This window comes from Plutella xylostella, chromosome 24 (assembly GCF_932276165.1).
Source record: "Plutella xylostella chromosome 24, ilPluXylo3.1, whole genome shotgun sequence".
NCBI classification, from domain to species: Eukaryota; Metazoa; Arthropoda; class Insecta; order Lepidoptera; family Plutellidae; genus Plutella; species Plutella xylostella.
Genome location: NC_064004.1, coordinates 24225 through 39230, shown reverse-complemented (window position 1 = coordinate 39230; position 15006 = coordinate 24225). Strand labels below are relative to the sequence as shown.

The 15006-nt window shown below is 41.2% G+C and overlaps 1 long non-coding RNA gene across 1 annotated transcript; it reads right to left on the bottom strand.

Moving 5' to 3' along the window:
• Window positions 1-3642: 3642 nt before the first annotated feature.
• LOC125490511 lies at window positions 3643-7922 on the bottom strand. The gene is made up of 3 exons (XR_007267720.1): window positions 7722-7922; window positions 4434-4590; window positions 3643-3788 (listed from the first exon to the last, which is right to left on the bottom strand). It is a non-coding gene; the product is annotated as an uncharacterized LOC125490511 (long non-coding RNA).
• Between the last annotated feature and the right edge of the window lie 7084 nt (window positions 7923-15006).

Here is a 15006-nt window from a genome sequence, read left to right as displayed (position 1 = left end):
AAAGTAAACGTCAAACGTCAATAAACGCAAACCTCATGTACTCTGTGAACCTCACAGCCCGTGTCACCCGTGTGCACAGAGTAGGTGCCCGTGTGTTTATTTCTCTTTATTGATTTTATTTATTTATTTTCTACCTTTTTTTGAATCTCTACTACGAATAAATAATAAACCAGTGGATACTACGGTGACAACAAGAACAGAGATAGTATTTCTTCAGTGAGTATTATTGCTTCACAGAGTATTATTTGTAGGTTAAGAGTTAGATGACAGATGACAATGACATTCTACCTCACTGACGTTAAGTGACACTTGCTTTTTTTGTGGCGCAGGCAAAGATATTTATTTTAGTATTGGTTCTGTGACGTCATACATCCATTCAGCCGGTCAAATTTTAAAATTATATTAAAAATAGTTGTAATGAATAAAAATCAAAAATAACGAAATCAGTTTCTTAAAATGGTCTATATTTTCAAAATAAATTATAAAAAATACATATCATAAATTGGTAGCATGGCCAATTCTACCTACCTACGTCACTTTCACATTTTGTTAGCCTCACAGAATAACATATTGTGATCTGAGTGTGTTCTGAGGGTTTGAAAGTTGGTACAACCCCAGACAACGCCATCTATTTCTCCAAAAAGGAACTTTTTTTTTTTTTTTAACAAACGCCTCATTTGCCGTTATTGACGCAACTGGACGCAACTTGTATGTGACAGTTTTATGACAAGTACGGGGCGCATTTAAGACATGATAAAATATCTCCGTTGCGCTTTTGGTTTGGTTTGCGCATTACTGTTTTTAACTTGCCATTTTGTGCTGACTAATGACGAGGGTGTTTAGCAAGTCCAACAAAGATTGAAATAATATCATGGAGTTTTTTTTTTAATAATAATATTATCGTTTTATCATGGTTTAGTTCTATTTGGCACTGATCTCAAAGTAAATAAAAAAAAACTAAGAGGAAGCAGATGTGTGCTGCTCCTCAGTATGTATTTGCTAAAAAAATTGAGTACCATTGAATGGACGACCGTGAATAATTGCAACAGACTGCTCGCGTCACACTCACCTACTTATTACGAGTTGTATGAGGAACCATGGGTAAGGTTTCCAAGGCAGCAGCTATCCATTGAGATTACTAAGAATCCGTCCAGCATTGCAACTTTCCAAACTAAACCTTCTTTTATATTTTAAACATTCTGTTCTGTCCTGGGCTGGTCCTGTGTACCCTCCGTACATCACCTGAGTCGTGAGCACAAGTTTCGATACTATTTTCGAATCTACACGAAGGGTCACTTTTCCCAAACGCTATACGTATTTAAATCAAATTTTAAATACATTTTGTACCAACTGACAGACGTATGACAGGCTACTAAATACGTTTAGCGTTTGGTGAAATTCCACCTAACATGGAAAAAACAAATGCCACTTATGGAACTAACAAATTTGCCTTACATTTTGACAGTGACAGTTGACGATACGCAACGTAAACGGAGGTTTCGAATCCTGTGCTCGGGCAACTGTTCCCGCCACGATGCACCGTCGACAGCTAGGTATAGCTGAACACAAAAGAGTAGAGATTAATGTTTTTGGAACTAAACAGATTTAAACCTGGCAATAAAAAAAAACTTGTGATTTGTGGTCTGTTTCTATGGTTTGAATGTCAAACTCGCCCTGTTCCTGTATAAACAAATCGAATTTTGCTTAATTTTGGAGTTTTGTGGATTGTTGAGTTTGTTCACGAAGTGAAAATGAATTAAACCATTCGCAGCGAAGCTAGACAGATGATTTACAGCGTTTACCTACGATGTTTGGCGGAGAATGAGGCTGGAGAAGTATTAGTCAATATATACGATGTTTATGAAAGAGCAGCGTTTTATACTGGTGAGTAGGTACTTAATTTCTAACCATTAACATACATTGCTTATATTTCTTGTAAAAAAGTACTATTTTGATGTAATAGAATGCCTTTAAATGTGTATTTGTTATTCTTATAGAGGTTAGAAAATACTAGTGTCAAACGTTACATGACATCAGGGTCTGGATGCTAATGTTGTTAAAACATCAGGTCTAGATACTTTTTTACTAACCCCCGACTCATAAAGGGTATCGATAAGTTTTACAGCTGTAGGTGTCTATGTGTGTCGGTCTCTCCGTGTTAGAGTACCTATTGTAAAAATATGTGTAAGAATATGTAATGCCGAGTTGCAGAAAGGGACTTTAAGCTAATGTGGACATTAAATCTATGTGTGTCTCTTTCTGTCCGTATACTGTCAAAGCAAGGCAACAATACATTTACCTAATGCCGACATTAACTTAAAGATCCTTTCTGCAACTCAGTGTAAGAGTCGGTATAAATTCTCCAGACATAATAATTTGCAAGTCACTGCTTTTCTGACCAATTAAATGATTTGTTGCAGGAAAATCGGTAAACACAGTTTTAGAAGAATTTCCGGGGCACATTTGAACTTTTTCCTGAGCAAGAAAAAACTGTAATAAAATATCGATGTGTGATACTATCACTTTTCTCCTATAGTAATTACATAATGGGATAACCAACACGTGTTTCAGTGCAAAAAAACATTATGAAATACACAATGAAATAAAAGTTACAGTTGTTTTGATTTAATGAAATTCATTCAAGACTGCCCCCCTCTCCCCTACTAATTTCTTCTCTTAACATAAACCTCCCCAAAAAGTGGCATTTTATAATTAGTAAATATTTGAAACATTTCCCGTTTTGATTTTTTCTGCTAAAGTATAGTGATACTTTTGTCCGTTTTCTATACTATAATGGTGTGGCCAGTTTCTTAGATTGCCACGCCCTCAATTATTCTCTACTCTTTTATGTTCAGCTATACTTGGTGGATTCACACAATTGATGTAAACTTTTACAAACTCTTTTTTTGTAATAAAAGTTACACAAAATCTTTTTTACGTTACCCTATTAGTCCTCCCAATATCTGGGTAATTTATTACCTAGATATAAAAATAATTAGCATCATGTTATTTTACTATTCTTTGCTAATTAGTATTTAACTAGTTGTCCATGCTAATATATATCCTCCTCGTTCTATATCGTCAACCAAGATAATTATGTAAATGCCTTTATAATGTTGTAAAAACATTTTGGAGATAAAATTATTTGTATTTCTTCCAGTGCACCATCAACTCTGAGCAGGGTAGGGTAGAGGAGGAATGGTAAAGGAATTGGGAGTGGTGATGAAAGGTTGGTAGGGGAAGAGGGCGTATAGTGTGTATGACATGTTGTAGGGAGGGTTGTGGAGAAAGCGAGGAAGGATAGGAAAAAAGGAAGGTGACTTTAGATTACCTACGTTATTTTAAGGGTCTGTTCCACAATGTCTGGTTAGTGGCTACCTGACGGATAAAATACATACTGTCACTTTCTGTTATTATTTTTTTGACAGTGACAGCATGTATTTTATCCGACAGGTAGCGACTAACCAGACATTGTGGAACAGGGGCTAAAAGTATTTATGAATGAACATGCCCATGGAAGATGTAAAAGGAATAAAAATATGGAATACTTATAGGGACGGGAAATCATTTTGTGATGCTTGTAAGAAACGGCCAGTGAGTACCTACATGGTACCTACTCATACAAAATAATAACACATTAAGTAATAATTATGTAGACAGCATTATACTATTTTTATTTCAGATTTAAATTAACACGATCAATAATAAAATTGAGAACACAAGTGACTGCTGGAGGCTCCAGCCGGTCATGGTGGGGGCGCTCGGGGGGGTGACATCCAAACGAGTATCTGAAACAACATTTACTTGACTTAGAGCTGATTTTTAAAAAGTCAGATAAAAGGGAAATAGAGATAAGAAAGAAAGTTGTCGAATAATTCTTATGCTGTCGCATCTGAATGTTTGTATGTGCTTGGGGTTTCTCTGATGGATCGCTTACATCAGGTTATCCATCAGAGGACTAAGGTTACCGACATAGCTCTGCTGTCAAAATATGCAAGCTGAAGTGGCAGTGGGCTAACTAGTAAGTAATGTATCTGCCGAAGAACCGATAACCGACCGACCTTAGACGGGTAGCCAGTATATATAGTAGCTGGATGAGAAAGGCCGAGGACCGAGAGTTATGGCGATCCTTGGGAGAGGGAGAGGCCTATGTCCAGCAGTGAAAGATTATAGGCTGATGATGATGATGAAGGGGTAGTTTACGGGGCGCATTTTAAACCTGACAAAAGTTCTCCGTCGCGCTCGCTATTGAGGCTGCGCGATGTGAGTGAGCTGGATGCAAAACTTTTGTCACGTCTTAACTGTCTTGTGGCATAATAATTAAATCACAAAACCACAGCGCTGTCTCAGTTGTCTCACGTGCGGAAGGTACTCAGTCGGTGGATGTAATCAGGGTTCGGAATTATCTACTGTAGAAAGGCTGTGTTACTCACTTGCGCTGGTCAGATCGTGGCAGGCGTCGCGGCGCGGGCGCGGACGCCGGGGGGGGCGCGGGGGGTGCGGGCGGCGGGGCTGGCGGCGCGCGCCACCGTCACCGGCACCTGGCTGCGGTCAGTGCGCATGGACCGCGGCACGCAGTAGTTGCGCTTCCTGCAACAACTGAGCCAATCAGCACATGTAGTCACTATCGGCAGAGGCAGGTGGACTACTACGGACCACCCTACGGCGGGCTGTGGGATCTCAGGGGATGAGGGTTGCAGACAGCGCCATCTAGCGTTGTTCAACCCAAAACTATTGACAGTAGTTGTTGTAGCAGACGTATTTTGTGTAAACATGAAATGTAGCCATGTACTCAAAAAATAATTTAGGCAGTTAAAATTTAGTAATAATAAATCAAAAAAACAAAGCAGGGGAGTAGGGACAGGACGGTGTATTTGCAAGAAGTTACAAGGAGTGATGATTACCAAACTCGTACTAGACTAAAAGCAAACTACCTAACTATCTCTGTGATACATACGTTTAATAAATAGTAAAATACGTACATCGCTTCCGGGCAAGTAAAAATAGATTAGTGGCAGTTTGATCAAACAATAAAGTAGAGCAGGGCAGGACCGCCGCAGCGAATGTTTCTAAACGGTTATATTTTTTACAACTGACCTGCTCTCACTGCTTTGCCACTTTGGTCTACCGGGTCTGGGGCGGCGGGGACTGGCATAGCGTTACCCACAGGCGGCTGAGTGCGACAGGGATGGCGCTACTCACACGAGGCTGGTGCGACAGGGACGGTACTCACGTCACCAGTGCGGCTCGGGCGGCGGCGGGGTGCGACAGAGACGGCGCTACCCACAGGCGGCGGAGTGCGACAGGGACGGTACTCACGTCACCATTGCGGCTTGGGCGCCGGCGGGGTGCGACAGAGACGGCGCTAGTCACGCCTGGCTGGTGCGACAGGGACGGTACTCACGTCACCAGTCCGGCGGCTCGGGCACCGGCGGTTTGCGGCTGGCGTCGGCGTGCATGGACTCGCAGATCCGCTGCATCGTGCTGCAGACCACACAACAACTGCTTCAATAAGCCTGGAACTCACTAGGCGACAAACTGTCGCAGAACCTCTAGGCACATGTGTCTACGAGTAGCATAACAGATTCTGTGTTTTAGCTCTTTGACATCTCGGCGGAGACCGCTGGTGGGGACAAGCCTAGCCTCAAATAATAATCTCATACAGTTCAGCATTTAATTTATAATAATTATGTTGCTTGACGCGCAGCAATCTCTGCCAAGTGAGAGCGAGTTGGTGAAGGAGAGTGAAGTGAGGAATGCTATTATAGGTACATATTATACATTGATGATGATCATGTGAAGAGTTGCGGGAGTATGAGTGCCAATTTAGGAGAGCTTGACACAAAAGGCTTAAGTACTACATAATATTCTAGATTATACAATGCTAGCTAACTAGACTACTTGTTACAAGTTAACTATTTGCCATTTTTATAAAGGTTGCCTGGATGAAATCGCTTTAAGCGATAAGCCCGCCATTTGTACATATGTGTTAGATTAAGTTTTTTTTGTAATTTTTGTCCATGTGTACAAATAATGAATATTTATATCTATATTTGTGGTGTTTTCGTTCCGAATTTTCAAAACAAGTTTAGTTAAAGCTCCGTAAATATCACTAAATATTTATTTTGTCATCTCAAATTTTTTGTAACTCCATACTTTGCTGTAAACCCTTTTAATAGGAACATTGTTCGTGGTGAAACTATTTAGTTAACGTAGGTTTGTAAAGATCAAAGGAAGACATTTAGAACGGTGCGGAAGTTATTGTTCTAATCTGGTGTGCGACATCTAGCGGACTCATAGTAAAACACGTCGTTAACATATGCATGCTGTAAATATAAATTGGCTTTTTATACTGTAAGATTTAAGTCAAAGATTTTTATAAGGTAATTTGGCATAACGTTCGAAAACTTTGTAAGTAGGTATTATGTACTTGGCCTCATTTTAGTTACGACCAAATTAATATTCCTGTTTTTCTCTTTTATAAATACAAAAGTTTTAAATACCTAGGTCTTTCATTTTGCTTACTTCATTCGCGTATTGGGTTCATTGTTGTAAGATTATAACCAAATCGAGCAGTCCACATCTGCCGGCCTCTATTCCGCTACTCCGCGACCTAGACAACAGAAAAGTCCGCCTGTAGCGACCCCACTCTGCCGCCGACACACCTCACAAATGCACAGCTGTTTACCGGAATGGTCTAAAAGGTTCCCCTTCGGAAGTGGAACCGTTTCCCGCGCATCGACAGCGTCCGCTCATACGTCACCTCGTAGGGACGCTTCATCAGCACCGGATGCACGCTGTGGAGCAACGGGGAGGTTAGTGCAGGTCGGGGCTCCCGGCCGGGCCGCCCGGTGGCGCCCTCTACCGTCAGACGAAGGCTACTGCCAGAGCCGCAGCTTCTCCGCTAGCCGCCGCTAGGTGGCGCCTCGCGCACCCGCGGGACCTAAACAAGAGAAAACCCTCCTAAATACAGTCGAGTCTCCGGGAACCACACAGTGACAAGTGACAAGTGGTCGCAGTAGTTACCGGCAGCTCGACGAGGTACACTCGGCGGTAGGAGAACTCCAGCGGCTTCTTGTACGCCAGCGTCTCTACTCTGTGGAGCGTACACCGCGGGGGGTTAGACAACGTACACACGAGGGGGAGGTTAGACGAGACGGGCGAAGAGCAAGTGAGGAGGCGCGATAGTGCACAGAATTAAACATAGGTTATTCATTATTTATTCTTGTGCTAAGGATATTGCAGAATGTTATTGTTTAGTTTTTAATTTTTAAAATAAATGTAACTTTTTGGAAAATTATTTTTGTGTTATTTATGCCTACCTCAATTAAAATAAAAAGTAGTACTGCTGTTTTATTTAATAAATTTGAATTAAGTACCTACCTATCTAATTAAGTTTTGAAATCTGTTAAGTACCTAACTAACCAGATTTGAATAGGTAACAAATAATTTATAATGTCTTCCCAAACCAACTGTTTATTCTGCATTTACTACTCTAACTACCCATAGCATAATGCAAATAACACCTTAGATGACCCATCCCGAAGCTGACCCACTAACCCTCATGATCTGACAGAGGCGACCACGGCCCTCAGTGGTACCGACCACTCTGCCTACCGACGCACTACGCACGCTACATTTGTCTACCGACTATGAGTGACTATGTCGTTGTGACTACGGCACTACGAGACTACGGGAATGCTGCACGGAGGGACACACACCTGAAGTTACATTTCTTGGTGATGCAGATACACAGCAGGAAGGAGCCGGCCAGGATCAGCAGGTCCGTACACATAGCGGCTCGCTACACTTGCTCTTTCACGAAAACGAGAATCATGTTAAAAAAACTGTGGAATTTTGGATTTCACTTGACAATTTTCATTTGTGTTCTTCTTGTGACAGCGTCAAGAACTGAGTGATTTGGTTTTTATTCGGCGACCATAGAGCGTGGCAAGGAGGCCTGACAGAACCGTAGAATAATTACTATACAGCACTATGATTATTCTGAGTATCGCTACATAATATTTTATTTCTATCTCTGCTCACCACAGAGCTTCTACCAATATATCAAAGAGCGTAGTAATGGTAGAATGTCTAGAATATAGAAACTCTGCCTGAACAACAAAGGAACCAGGTGTGATCCCCTGGTGCAACCATCTAGTTGTAGTTCCAAATTTCAAGGTATCATAGTCAAGCCTACTGTTCTCCCCAGCGAGTTATCGAATAGGTAATGTTTGCGAAAATTCTAGGAATATTCCGATATTGGAAAATACTTGATATAATTATTATAGGTAGGTATCTAGATTATAAATACAGTTGCAAAATTCACCACCGAAACCTCCTTCGTAGGTATGGAGTCCTGGTACTTTTTTCCTCAAGTAGTGGACTCTACTGAAGGCCATACGATTTCATACAATGCTGCAACAATGTACCAGGGGACAGTACCTTACAAGAAGATGTCCTTCTATTCTCTATTCTATTCTCTGTGGGGGTGTAAGTAACTGCACCTGGCTCTCTCGAGTGGAACCTTTGTGCATATCCCCAAGGTCTAAACTGCCTTCCCAAGCTTGGACCATTTCCCACCACGCTGGTCCACTGCGGGTTGGTGGGTATACATACCTAGATGAGCTAAATCTAGGTTTGCAGGTTTCCTCATGATGTTTTCTTTCACCGTAAGAGCGATGGTATACATTGTACTTAAATTCAAAGAACTCATTAGTACATGTCATCGCCGGGATTCAACGATGACGATGAAGATGACGATGACGATGACGATGACGATCACGATCACGATCACGATCACAATCACGATCACGATCACGATCACGATCACGATCACGATCACGGTCACGATCACGATCACGATCACGATCACGATCACGATCACGATCACGATCACGATCACGATCAAGATCACGATCACGATCACGATCACGATCAAGATCACGATCACGATCACGATCACGATCACGATCACGATCACGATCACGATCACGATCACGATCACGATCACGATCACGATCACGATCACGATCACGATGACTGATTAGTTATGTAGCTATGTATATACTTCTGTACCTTGTCAATTTAACCGCCTAGTTTTTTGATAGACCCAACTTGAAGGGCAAGGGCAAGGCCAAGGGCAAGAGCAAGGGCAAGGGCAAGGGCAAGGGCAAGGGCAAGGGCAAGGGCAAGGGCAAGGGCAAGGGCAAGGGCAAGGGCAAGGGCAAGGGCAAGGGCAAGGGCAAGGGCAAGGGCAAGGGCAAGGTAAAGGGCAAGGGCCAGGTAAAGGGCAAGGGCAACATTAGTATTCGTTCATTCGTTCGTTCGTTCATTCGTTCATTCGTTCATTCGTTCATTTGTTCATTCGTTCATTCGTTCGTTCATTAGGTTAGGTTAGGTTAGGTTAGGTTAGGTTTTTTTTTTTTTTTTTTTTTTTTTCGTAGGGAGGGGAAATCCTAATGGACACCTGACAGCCCGTACTGTCAGGTAGTGTCGGACTCTCACCGACTAAAACCCCTCCCTTTCCAGTTTTCCCCGGACATAATCTGGGACTTTTTAAATCTACTCTTTATTAATTTACATCTAACAATTTTATGACTTATTTACTAAAGGAGACCGCGCGGGCGATCGTCTTAAAACTAAAACAACAGATTTTCCTTTAATATTCTTTTTTGCTTTTATACTTTTTTTTTTTTTTTTGGATATTTTTTTTTTCTTTTCTTTTCCTTTTCTTTATTTCATTTTTTTGGATTTTATATGTATAAATTTTCCTTTTCAGTTTTTATTTTTTCTTAATCTATTACAGTTAACCTAACACTATACAATATATTTACTATATTGCGCGTATTAGTTTTCTTAGGGTGGCTGTTACGAACTTCTATTTAAATACTACATAAATTCATTTAGCTAATTTCGTTTAATGCACTAAACAATTTTATCCTAAACATGTTTAGCTTCATAATTCACCATGGTATTTCGATTACTATTTAGTTAAATGCGTTTAGCATCCTGCGATTTGTTATTTACGTTCAGTTCCACATCTTTTTAATGAGAGACTTCATATTTTTTATTGAACATTCGAAACGACTCAGCGTAAAACGGAGTCAATCTATCAAATATCAAACATAGACAAAATAACAATATTTATTTCAAAACAAAACTTATTTCGGCTTTCGCCGCGTGGTGGTGTTTGTATTTATTTGTTGTTGTGATTTCAAAGTAAAATGAATAGTCAAGCAACTTCTTCTCGTGTTCGTGCCCCTAATTTTATAAGGGAAGAACAAGATTTATTGTGCAATGTATTGGAACCATACTTGCACATTATAGAGAGCAAAAAAACGTTGTTCCTGAATGGTATCAGGAGATTTAATGTATTTTTTATACAATAATGCTATTGCATGAGTAACTCTATGAATGATTCTGCAAGCTGCTGTTGGTTCTTCCACACCTATCACATCTCCACAAGTAATTAACTGACTGCCAGTTGCATAATATCGGAGTGTGCATAACAACTGGTTCATTGGAGTAACTGCATTATTTCTGTAACAATAATTATAGGTACTTATAAATAAAAGTATAAGATAATGATGTAGTCAGATAACTTTATTATTTCAATACCTTAGCTATTGAATAGGAAATAAATTCAAGATGATGTTGAATTTCTTGTAGTAGAAGCGATACAGTTTGTTTTGTCAAACGAAATCTCCTAACAAATTTTTTATCCGGTAGTGTCTCAAATAAGTTAGTTCTTTCTGCAATATAGCGTAATGAGCGAGGTCTATTCATATAGAGAAGTAATTCTTCATCATCGTCATCAAACAAAATATCCCACAAATCCATTATTTATTAACCTCAACATAACCTCTGAACAATGACCTCTGAATCTCTCACAGACAACAACTAGACATCACTGAGGAAAAATGATAGAAATGGAAAAGTTCTCTTGACAGCCGGTCGGTCAGCTGATCGCCGCGACTGACGCCATGACATGCGTAGTAGATAAATGTGTTTAGTAAAGTTAAATAGCCATTTGACCGCATTTAGGTTTAACAGATTACTAATCATATTTAAGTCGTGGTAAAAGATGTTTTACGAAATTTTATTTCAAATTGTGTTTAAATAAAAAGTTAAATACATTTATCACTTTGATAAAAGCCACCCTTAGCCTACGTTTCTAAGTTACTTATACTTAATTTACCTATTCTAACACACTCGTTATATATTATCACTATATTACAACTGGGTTCCACAGGTATCTTAAGTCTAATCAATTTATACACTAGTCGACTATTTATATTATTTGTTATTTTACATCCTACTGCTATATCATTATAATTTATACCAAAAGCGCAAAACCTGTTGTAGTATCTTATATTGGGCGAACTCCCGTAATCCACACATATTTGCGTAAGTTTGTGAGCTGGCTTAATTATCTCTATCTTCTCCTTTGATGCTACCTCCTCGACACTCAGGTCCAGTGGTATCAGTCCTATCGCTTCTACAGACACGGTCCACATTACCACCTTAGCAATACGCCACCGATGCTCTAGCGAGGGCGTCCCAGCGCTGTCGAGTCGGGCATTGCGCGTCGAAGGCGTTGTGGTCAGTATTGTCCAGTTTTGCGTGGTTGCAGTTTCGACAGTTGGGAGTTGCTCTGGTTAGGTTAGGTTAGGTTAGGTTAGGTTAGGTTAGGTTAGGTTAGGTTTTTTTTTTTTTTTTTTCCTTCGTAGGGAGGGGAAATCCTAATGGACACCTGACAGCCCGTACTGCCAGGTAGTGTCGGACTCTCACCGACTAAAACCCCTCCCTTTCTGATTCTCCCCGGGCATAACCCAAGACTTTTCGTAACAAAAACTTAATTATATAACTTAATTTCTATTTCTCATGCAATACGGGTTGCCGCATATGCGGTCAGACAGATCTGGTGATACGTACACTATAAGACAATTATTTTTTTATTTTTTTTGTATAGTTTTTTTTTTATTTTTTTATTTTTTTAATCTTTTTGTTTTGGTTTTTTTTTTTCTTTCATCTTTTATATCTCTCTCTAACACATATTCAATATTATCATTATATTGATAGTGTTAGTGTTTCTTACCTACTACGAATGTTAACTTAAAATAACTTACTCTAACACATTACAAATATAATCATTATATCAATACCATGTTTTTTCAGTATTTTAAGTTTTGTTTTTACTTATAACTACTTTACATATTTTTTCACAATATTCTATAAACCTTACTCTATACATTTTATATGCTATCAACATAGAAGCTGAATTTAAATTTATGTCGATGTCTAGAATCTGACTGATGTCGAAGCGCGCTTTACCAAATCTAGGACAGTCGAAGAGGATATGTGGCACGGTCTCCGGTACGGCTGGATCGCAGACGCACGCTGCAGAGTCTTTTTTCTTAAATCTATGGAGGTACTCCGAGAAACCCCCATGTCCTGTGAACATCTGAGTGTGCAGTGGCGTCACATTTATTTTCGTGCGTATCATATACGCGTTAACAGCATCAGGAAAGAAGATTTTTGTGACGTTGGCCTTATCTTTCTTGGTATACCTGCGGTTCCATTCATCAACCGTACCCTCCCGGATCGTTCGTTTGATGAAGGAAACCGGGCAATCATCATAGTCCGCCTTTGTCTTCTTTTTTAGGGCTGCTTCCTTTGCCAAGACATCCGCCCTTTCGTTCCCTTCTATGCCGATGTGAGCCTTTACCCAGAAGAGCACCACCTCCTTTCCCTTCTTGGAAAGACACGCGATGTTGTCCTTCGTTTTGGCAGCCAGTTGGTGGGAAGAGTCACTTCCTCTGAGCAGTTCCAGCGTCGATCTAGAGTCGCTGTACACGTGGAGTGTGGTCTCTTTCCTAGTCTTCGCCAATTCTGTGGCGCGGTAAACAGCGTAAAGTTCCGCCTGAAAGACGGTGCAGTGATCCTCGAGCTTAAATTTTCGGCAGGTTACTTCATTTCCGCTGTTCCACCAAGATAGCGCTGAACCGACCTTGCCTTCAATTTTGCTGCCATCAGTGAATATGTGCGCTGCACCGTCTGTCATGCGTGCCTGCACCTCCGCTTCACTCTCTAGGCACTCAAAGTTTAACTGAATCTCCTGTGAAGGGTGTGGTCGTTGGAGAGGGCTAGCCCTTTCCTCTACTTTTCGGCCCTTCAGAACTGGCTGTGGCTTCCCTTTCTTTGCCTCATACAGGGATGCGGCCTCCTTGACTCTTAGGTCAAGTGGCAGCAGTCCCGTCAGTATTAGAGCCGAGTTCATTGAGACAGTTTTATGTGCCTTGCATATTTTTTGAGCGAATCCTCTCATAACGGTGTTCAGCTGGTTTTTAATATATACTTTGTCCGCTGCCTTTACCCATGCACTCGACGCGTACAAGATTATGGGCTCAATCACTGCCACGTATATGGTTCTCACCACCTCCGGATTCAGGCCCCATGTCACTTTGGCCGCTCTAGCTAAACCTTTGTAAATATTAATAGCTTTCTTGCACACATAGGCGACGTGGCTCTGAAAGGTTAGTTTTCTATCTATGATGAGGCCAAGAATTTTGATTTCGTTGACCAGCTCAATGTCAGTGGTGCCCATGCGCAGCCGTGGGGTATCGTACTTAAGTTTATTTGTTAGCAACATCGCATTTGTTTTATGCGGAGCAAATTTAAGCTTGTTTTTAGTCCCCCACTCGCTAACACGGGCAAGACTGACATTGATCTGGCTCTCTAATTCTAGTGCTGTGTCTCCGGAGTAGATGAGCACCACATCATCAGCAAACGCTTGGCAGTGAATATGACTGTCCTCTAGTTCCTGGAGGAGTGGGTCAAGCAGCAGGTTCCAGAATGTGGGGCCTGCGATCGAGCCTTGTACGCAGCCTTTCGTCGTATTTCTTTTGCATTCTGCCCCTGAGTACTTCATTGTAATTGTCCTGTCCTCCAGGTAACTCGCCACTAATCTACGGAGATTGCAAGGACATCTTTTTTCGGCCAGCTGACATTTTACCGCAGGCCACCATGCACTATCAAAAGCCCCCTCAATGTCAAGTGAGACTAGTACCACGATCTTTTTGTCCTTCAGTTTTGATTCGACGTACCCAATGATGTCGTACAACGCGTCCTCAGTACTTCTTTGTGGGACAAAGCCATACTGCCGTAAGTTCATCCTGGGAGACACATGCCATCTTATCCTTCTCACCAACATTTTTTCAAGGATTTTTCCCATCATCGACAATAGCCCAATGGGTCGATGTGCTTTTGGGACAGTATACACTTCTTTTCCCGATTTCCTGAGTACCACCACTGCGGCTTCCTTCCAAGGAATCGGGAAATGCGCTATCTCAAGGCACTTGTTTGTGATGGCTAGGAATGCTTCTTCGTCAGCGGCAATGGCAGCACTGCAGATATCGGCTGTGAAACCGTCATTGCCGGGCGCCTTCTTGCAGCTAAAACTTCTCACTGCAAATCTAAGTTCGTCAGCTGTGAAAGGTGGATCCCATGAGTCGTCTTGTTTTATGTCAGTAGACTTCACAGCTGCTTCCCTTATAGCCAGATGTTCGGCTGTGTCCCCATTGGTGCAGTCTTTAGGAAAGAAGGTTTTAGCCAGCAGGCTCACTGACTCTTCCGGACTCAAAGTTCTACCCCCCTCTACCATGGGCATGTCTTCGTGTCTCCTTTTTGCTTTTGCGATCACCCTGTAGATGCCATCCCATAAACTTTCGCCGTCTTGTTTCCCGCAAAACTCCTTCCATCCTTCAGTTTGTGCCTTGCTCACTGCTAATTCATACTTTTCTTTTTGTTCCAGGTATTCCTTCACCACCCAGTTCCGGCGTCGTGGAGCAGCACATCTAATTCTCCTCTTCTTTTTAGAGACTTCACTTTTCAGGTTCTGTAGCTCTTTTTTTTTCTCCCTGGCAACCCTACGAACCGGGTGTCAAAAAAACCAGCTGATTTAATTTATTTTAATATTACTAAATTTAATGTCTAATTACGTTT